Source organism: Silurus meridionalis, chromosome 4 (genome assembly GCF_014805685.1).
Source record: "Silurus meridionalis isolate SWU-2019-XX chromosome 4, ASM1480568v1, whole genome shotgun sequence".
NCBI classification, from domain to species: Eukaryota; Metazoa; Chordata; class Actinopteri; order Siluriformes; family Siluridae; genus Silurus; species Silurus meridionalis.
In genome coordinates this window covers 34931639-34940462 of record NC_060887.1, presented here as the reverse complement: position 1 = coordinate 34940462, position 8824 = coordinate 34931639, and the positions used below count along the sequence as shown (strand labels likewise).

General features: G+C 40.0%; 1 protein-coding gene across 1 annotated transcript in view; it reads right to left on the bottom strand.

Annotated features, from left to right (window-relative positions):
• adarb2 (adenosine deaminase RNA specific B2 (inactive)) overlaps window positions 1-8824 on the bottom strand; it is a 238513-nt gene that overhangs the window by 25439 nt on the left and 204250 nt on the right. The window lies entirely within an intron of this gene.

Here is an 8824-nt window from a genome sequence, read left to right as displayed (position 1 = left end):
AGTTAAGAGTGTGTGTGTGTGAGGGGTGTGTGGGTCGTCTGCAATGCTGTTGGCTTTGCAGATGCAGCGTATGAGATGGTGCAGTTCCCAAACCAGGAAGTAGTCCCAAACCAGCTGCTCTTAATGGTCCCTCTGTAAAACATGGTTAGGATGGGGGGAGAGATGGGCTTTCCTAAACCTATTTGGAAAGTAGACTGGACTGGAAAGTGAAGTTCTCTGCCAGATGAACCCCAAGAAATTGACGATCTTTATGGAGTATCCATTGATGTTCATTGGAGAATGACTGCTCTCCTAACGTCAACAACCATTTCCATGATTTAGTCAATCTCCAGAGACTTGAGGTTGTTGGCTCTACACCAGACTTTTAACTGTTGCACCTCCTCTCTGTCTGCTGACTTGTCGTTCTTGCTGATGAGACCCAACACGGACATGTCATCGGCGAACTTGGTAATGGGGTTCGAGCTGTGCATTGGTGCTGGAGATGCTGTTTTTGATCCGGACTGAGTCCAGTCAGGAAGTAAAGGATCCAGTTGCAAAGGGAGATGTTCAGGCCCAGTAGGCTTAGCTTTAATCAGGCATTTAGGGATAATTGTGTTGAATGCTGAACTGAAGTCTATGTATAGCATTAGTACATATGTCTTCTTATTATTCAGTTGGGTGAGGGCCAGATGAAGGATCGTGGCGATGGCATCATCTATGGAATGGTTTAGACGATGCGCAAACTGCATGGGGTCCTGTAAGGGTGGTATTTGGGTCTTGATGTGCCTCATGACGAGCCTTTTGAAGCACTTCATTACTATGGGTGTGAGTGAGGTTTTCACCTGTTTCAGAACCGGTTTTACTGATAATATGTCTGTCATATCCATACCCATCCTTTTTTGTCTTATGTTTTATATATATATTTTATAGTATCATTTATATGTTTTTTTATACTTTATAGTTTATACTTTTATAGTTTAAATTTTTTATTTTATTTTATTCAATTTCTATTTACATTTATTCAGTATTGGACTGTCATACAAAGCATTTCACTACATGTCGTACTGTGTCGAATGTGACAAATAAAAAAAATTATTTTATTTGAATTATTGCTATCCTTCCTTTCTTCCTTTCTTCCTTCCTTCCTCCATCCATCCATCCATCCATCCATCCATCCATCCATCCATCCATCCATCCATCCATCCATCCATCCATCCATCCATCCATCCATCCATCCATCCATCCATCCATCCATCCATTCAGAGTTCTTTATGCTGGTTAGGGTCCAAGTGAACCCAACGCTTATCCCAGATACACTGAATCCAAGATAGAAAAGCAACTATACAGTAATTACAGTTGTCAGATTATATGTGTATTTTAACACTGATTTTTATTTTTACTTTAAAAATCTGTAATTTGAAATTATACACTCTAGTCATAATTTTATTTGATATACAATTCTGGCTTCATATTCCAATCAAATTGGGTTCTCCAAAATAGTTTGACACCTTTCTTTATATATGAGATCTAAACGAATGTAAAACATGTTTGCAATTTAGAATTTTTGTCTGTATACAAGTAAGTAAATGGCAAAAGTAGCAAGACCTCAGCCATCCCAATAATGTACTCTTTTCTCTGTTGGGTCAGGGAAATGCTTCCGCTCCCTGAAAGGAAACACAGAGAAAATGAGGAGGAGCTTCTTCCCACAAGCTATTCGGAGTTTAAACCAGGAGACACCCAGGATCTAAAAACTGTCCCACTCTCTCCATCATCACACTTCTTCTCTGTACATATCTCACCTTTCGCACTACGCCACTTTAAGCTATGGACTCGCACAGCACAGTGCACTTTTATACCACACCATATCGCACACGGACACTTTACACCACACCATACCGCACACGGACACTTTACACCACACCATTCCGCACACGGACACTTTATGGACATTTTACACCACACCATACTGCACACGGACACCTATGGACATTTTACACCACACCATACCGCACGGACACTTTACACCACACCATTCCGCACACGGACACTTTATGGACATTTTACACCACACCATACTGCACACGGACACCTATGGACATTTTACACCACACCATACCGTACACGGACACTTTATGGACAATCTAAACCACCTTAAATTGTTTATTGTTTACTGTTTCACTGTTTACTGCCATAAGCATTTTTGTATATATATATATATATATATATATATATATATATATATATATATATATATATATATATATATATAATATTTTATTTTATACTTTACAAGTATACTAGTTTTTTTTATACTAGTTTTTATACTTTATTTATCAGTCTTATTTTTCTTTGTATTATTTTTCTCCCCATCCTATTCCCTCATGCCGGACCGTCGTAATAAGCAGTTCACTGCATGTTGTACCCTGTATGTATGTGTATGTGACAAATAAAAATTTGATTTGATTTGATTTGAAGAAAACGTGTTTTGAGTTTTTAGACAAATTCTTGCTCCAGAGATAATTTTTCAAATCTTAAAATAAACGAATACATTCGTAATTTCCTCACAAAATCTTTTATTAAATAAATTCTCTGACCTGGGAAAATCATAGATTCAGCAATGATGAGTAAAATCAGCTCCATACAAGCACCTGAAGCATCTTTTTAACTGTAAATAGTGGGTAAAATGCTTGACAGTGTGTAGTGCTAGCAATAAAATAATATTAACTAGCAGAAAATGTATAAAGACCAATTTTATCTTGATCAATCAGAATTGAAGAATAAGATAATGGGATAACATTATCATACAATCCACAACAATACATAACTTTGCTTATAGAAGCACATTACACTAATGTTTTTGTTTGGATACAGCTGGTCTGAATCTGTTTATCGTGTGACTGCAGTGCATACAGCATTTCTGTCGCTTGGTTTTTACACACCGCAGCAACACCAAACCCACAACCCCGGCACAAACATGGCTCCACCTGGTTCCAGACCCAAATGCTACATATACAACTCGTGCAGGAAAACGAGACTTTGTGCTGAATTGAGAAACAATGAAACGGCAGCATAGCAAAAAAATATATATAAAGCAAAAGATTTATTTCCATCACATCAGAAATTCAGGGTTCACTGACTTCCTTAGACCTGCAGGCTAGAGGCAACATATGAGCTTTTATCAGCCAGAGCCCAAGCAGGATTGGAAGCCGTGGCCTCTGAGCCGCTGGCACGGTGAGCCAGCAATAACAATAATAAAAGCTAATATTGAGGCGGGGTTAAAGGAGTTAAAGGTTAAAGCTCGGGTGGTTGACGGGGGGGATGGAAAAAGAACAAGAAAGAAGAAATGCTTTAAATGATCCAGGCTGCTCTGAAACTCGAGAAGAGCTTCATATCGATTCTGATCACCTCTGTCGAACATGAAACCGGACAGCAGACGCGGTGTTAAGAGGATTGGGTAAAGTACACAGAGAAGGAAAGCCGCTAAAAATATTCAACTGCGTCTTCCGGTGTGAACATATATATGTTTTGATACCGCGGTCAGTCTGAATACTCGATTTTTCATTGGCAGGAAGGTAGTGTCAGGTCAGTTCAATATACCCCCTAACCCTGGTTGAACCCTCACTTCTAAGACACTCAGAAGTGAGCATGAGTCATTGTAATTTAATAAATCAACAGGAATTTTATGTTTTAAAGTAATTGGTTGATGCATCTTCTTCAAAAAATACAGCATCAATAAGGACAAAACTAACCAGGTTACATCAAGTTCATAAATCAGACAGGCTGAATATTGGAAACACTGTGCAGACTCAACAATGCTAAATGTGCCATAAGCCCGGACATCGCAATCAGACAAAGAAAGAGCAGTGCATTCAGTAGAACCCGAAGAGCACTTTTTTTTAAGGTTTGATTTGATTTCAGGCTGCATTTAAGGTCAGAATAACACACTGAGAACACTCTCAGGTTGTCTGTAAAACATTATTTCCTTATCAGAAAAAGAAGCAAAGCCCTTCTTAATTAGCAAGGATCCTATAAAGAACTCAACCACCACCAAGTATCACCACAAAGTACCAAGACAGTTCGGATCAATTTAAGTGTGTTTATATCTTATGGTCAGGATATACAGGACCCATTAATCACTGCATTTTCCCAGCACTAATATCCTTCTGCACCTGATTCAGGTTTAGGGACAATCAGTACCACACTGTTTTTTTCTGGATCAGTCGTGTAATGAAAATTATAGAACATGTAGATGCAGATAATATTTATTTTACTGATGCAAAAGACAAAACAATATAAAGTCAACATAACCCACTCATAAAGACAAGGACAGTAAGAGACAGCAACAACCATAGAAGACAATCTTTAAACAAATAGTATGGTACAATAATATACAGTGACCAGGAATAACATTATGACATTATAATCGGTGAAATGAATAACACTGATTATCTCTTCATCATGGCACCTGTTAGTGGGTGGAATATATTATTAAGCAAATAAAACATTTTGTCCTCAAAGTTGACGTTTTAGAAGCAGGAGAAATGGGCGAGTTTGAAGAGGGCCAAACTGTGGCTAAACAAATGGGTCAGAGCATCTCCAAAACTGCAGCTCTTGTGGTGGTCAGTGGTCAATATCTATTAAAAGTGCACCAAAACACAGAGGCAGCCATCTAAGTGATAAATTTAACCTAGGTTTAAATTACCTGTCAAAAATGTTTTATTTTCTTAGTAGTGTTCACCTGATTAACATTAAAAAAATCACAATATAAACCCTACAGTAATGTTCAAACACCCATGACAACCATGTAAAAAATCTTTGAACCATACATACACAATATGCTTAAAAAGGGTTCTAATGCGTTGACGCTTGCTAACAGTACGTGCCTGCATATTATTGACATCAGTAAATGCTAGAAGTGGGAATGAAACATGACTGCCCCCACTGGTATTGTACTTCATGTGCCAGAGAAATTCACTATGTGCTGTGTTTGCCGCAGCAAGTCGTGGGATCCGTTTTCCTCTGACGCGCATTCTTAATAGCCCCATCTGTAGATCTAAAATAGAATGCAGCCCCCCCATTCTTTTAGGAAACTGTGATGTACCGGCTGTAGAACCCAGACTCTCTGTCGAAGGAAGGGACCACCTTGGCCTGCTTGCTCCAAAGAGTTTCTACTTCATGTTCCATACCCAGAGCCTGCTCGGGGCCCACCAAAGTGGGACATGCCCTATTGAACTGGGGCAGATGAGACTGACCTCTGGTGTGTCTAGAGACAGGGCTATGCCCTGGTGGAGCTCTAGGGGCCTCCTGAGAGGCAACGAACCCCTTCCATTTGCTAAATACTTGGGCGGAGGCTGAGGGGGTACACGCTAGAGATGGTTGTGCCCTGAAGTGGCCTGGTTAACGAGCTGATCAGCTGAGGGCACCGTAAAGGGGCGGGCACCTTATGCTGAGGTGCACATCAAACAGCCCCCACCCTCCCGGTGAAAACCCAAAAAAACTCATGGCTTTTGGCCGAAGCACTTCTATTAAAGATGACGGTCCTCAGATCGGTCTTGAGCCTCAGATTGGAGTGCCACACAGGGTCCCTAGTTTCAGAGTGAGCGTGAGTGGCAACACTCCATCTCCAAATTTCATGATGCACATAGGGTTGGGGTTGTGGCTGCTCCTGCTGAGCAACCCCATGACTGTTTCTTGGCCTTCTGAAATTTCTCTGACTGTATTCACGGCATCGCCGAACAGGCCATTTGGTACCTCAGGGGCATCCAGCAGAATGACTCTATCCCTGTCAAATTTGTGAGCCAGAAGTGTCTCTGCGTAGAGACCAGGGCAAGACATAGACCGGCCAGTGGCCCCAGTGGTCTCTTTGTGGCCCTGAGAGCCAGGTCTGTTGCACGACACAGTTCTTTAATCTCATCACAGACATGGTGTGCAGGCAGCCGGCGGCCTGACCTGCCGCTGTATAAGCCTTGCCCACCAAAGCCAAAGTAGTCCTCAGAGGCTTGGTGTGCAGTACTGGGGTTTACGATGCAGCATGATGCAGGTACAATGTCTCTTCAACCTGGGGCATTGCCCCACAACAGTGTGCAGGAGTTTGAAAAACGGCAGACAATGAAGGCAGTGACGTCGGTTGCAGGAAACGTTTATCCAGCTTGCTTATGGCATGTTGTTTCTGCATATTAGCTGGCCAGGTGATATCCAGCTCGGCTACAGCCTGAGTCACTACCTCCAACAGCTCCTCAAACTGAACTGGCTGTGGGGGTGTATCCTCTCCTGGATCGCTGGAGTCCATACCCTCCTCCTCCTCAGAGGAAGATAGGTGGAGTGCAGTGCTCTCTGCACAGGGAAAGAAACCACAGAAAATACACACACAGAGCGCTTCCTAAACAAACAGAAACCCACCATAAATGTCGCGCTTTTACGTTGGAAAGATTACACGCGTGATTCAGAGCACAGAAACATGGAAGCATTCCGAAAAGGGTTGTCAACACAGCTCAAGTTCCTGAAAGGGAACGTATATGATTGGAACTTTACAAACAAGAATATATAATAAAATGTCATACATCATTATAATTAGCATTTAATAGTGACCATAGCTTTGATATATTATACTATTTTAAGCTTTGACAGCTTATAATTCCTTCTGCTCTTCAGGGAAGATGTTTCACTAAATTTTGGATTGTGCTTGTGGAGATTTGTGCTCATTTGTGTTAGTAAAGTCATCTACTGATGTAGGTGAGGTGAAGAGGCCTGGGGTGCAGTCAGCATTCCCATTTATCCCAAAGGTGTTCATTAGGGTTGATGTGATAGCTCTACAGCAGGAGACCTTCAAATACAACCCATGCAAAGTATATCTTCATGGAGAGGCATTGTCATGCTGGAACATGTTTAGGTCTCCTAGTTAAAGTGAGGGAAAATGTCAGGCCACTGCATCCAAAGACACCCTTTAGAATTGTGTGCGTGTTTAAAAACAGTTTGGGAAAGAACCACATAATACTTTTGTCTATACAGCACAGATTACAACTCTTTATTGACACAGGTTAAAGAAGGAATCATGTACTATTTATTCACTGACTATTTATAAACTACACTGTGCAGGCTTATGCACTTTGACTCCATTCTGTAAAGAAAAACTGCAATGTGATCCACAAGAGACTCGACTTGAACATAAATCAATAAATGAATTAAATATCCGGTGAAGACAAATCTAGGAGGGTGACTAAATATTCGCGGGTGGAAAAAAAGTCCAAAGTGACAGGAAACCAATGCAATGAATTATGTTGGTTCTTTCTTTTTCTCACATGTACATACACAGACATAGCTATGCGTTTTGCAGCTATAATATCTGTCATACAAACTGCTGTTATTCTAAGCCTCCAGAACTGGTTCCAGAAACCCGAATCTGGCTAAAGATAAAATGCACAGGACACAATTTGCATGTCTTTGCCAAACTGTATTCAAGAAAAACTGCGTTTCTTTGTTTATGAACAGAAATACAACTGGAAATGAAAAAAACGAGCTAAACGGCCTGCGTCGCTCGCCTTCTGCCTCTCGCTGTTGTTTAGATCGCTGTGCTGCTGGGAGAAAAGACTTGCGTGCAAATTTTCCTTCTGTGTCAGCATGAAATCCGTGTAAAGGTTCCTTCATAATGTGTACAAGCCTGCAGGCTTTTTCTCTTTTAGAACTGAAATCATTATATAGCTTTTTAGGAAAACGTGGAACTCCGTACTCTGGCCTTATTTACCTAGAACACATGTGATCTTAGATAACAGTGATCCTAAGTGGTGTATTTGAGTAAATGTATTTGAGAAAATATACTTTCGTACTGTACTTTACAGTTTGTTAAAATAATTTTTTGGCTATTTTATAGTTTGACTTATCAAAAATATCAACTTTTACTCACTACTCGACACATTTATGATTCAATAGATGCAATTTTTACTCCACTATATTAACAATGACCGGTACCAATTACATTTTGCATCTCTGTTGAAGATGTCACTTAAGCTCAACACTCCCCTACCCGAAACGGCTGCCTGCGGGTGGCTTTTTAGCACCGCTGGCCTAATTTCCAGCTTGAATAAATTCCAGAAACTTTGAGAAGCAGCATTTGAAGTCGAATAAAAATATTACCCCTTTCTGAGACTGAGAAGTGCATCACATCACAGTCAGCTCTGAATTTTTGCTTCTACTTTTTTTTTTATTATTTACTTTGATTGTATTTGTCCATCGAATACTAATGGTTTTTTTACTTTGGGATATGATACTGTAATTAAATTTTTTGAGAGATTGCTTCATTACTTTGTCTTTTTTGTTTTGTTCTTTGTTTCATTTTGGCGTGTTCAAGAGCAAGTTGTGTTGATTAATGCAGCGTTTAGGTGTACAATTTAATTTGTATTTAAGGAAATAAAACCTCACAAATGGTTTTTCACTTATATGTTTGAGCCTACGCATCTTTGAGCCTACGGTCAATATGAGTCAAATATTCAAGTATTGTTCAAATCAGAGACTTTTACTCAAGTCATATTGGAATTTAACTTGTAATGGAGTAGGTTATGCAGTAAGGTATCTATACTTTTACTGAAGTATGATTTTTAGGTACACTTCATGCTTATAATGGCATCACAAGAACAGCCTAAAGATCCTCAAGGTTACTGTTGAGGATTAAACACAAGATCCAGGAAGATGGATTTGGACTATCTCATTTCAACAGATTACTACACAGTCTTAGGGCTACAGTTGCCAAAAACAATTTTGCACACATGTCTTTTATTGATTAGAACTATAATGAATTGAATGTCACCCAAATGAGGATGCGTTTTTTTTTTTTTTTTTGAGTCTGCACCCC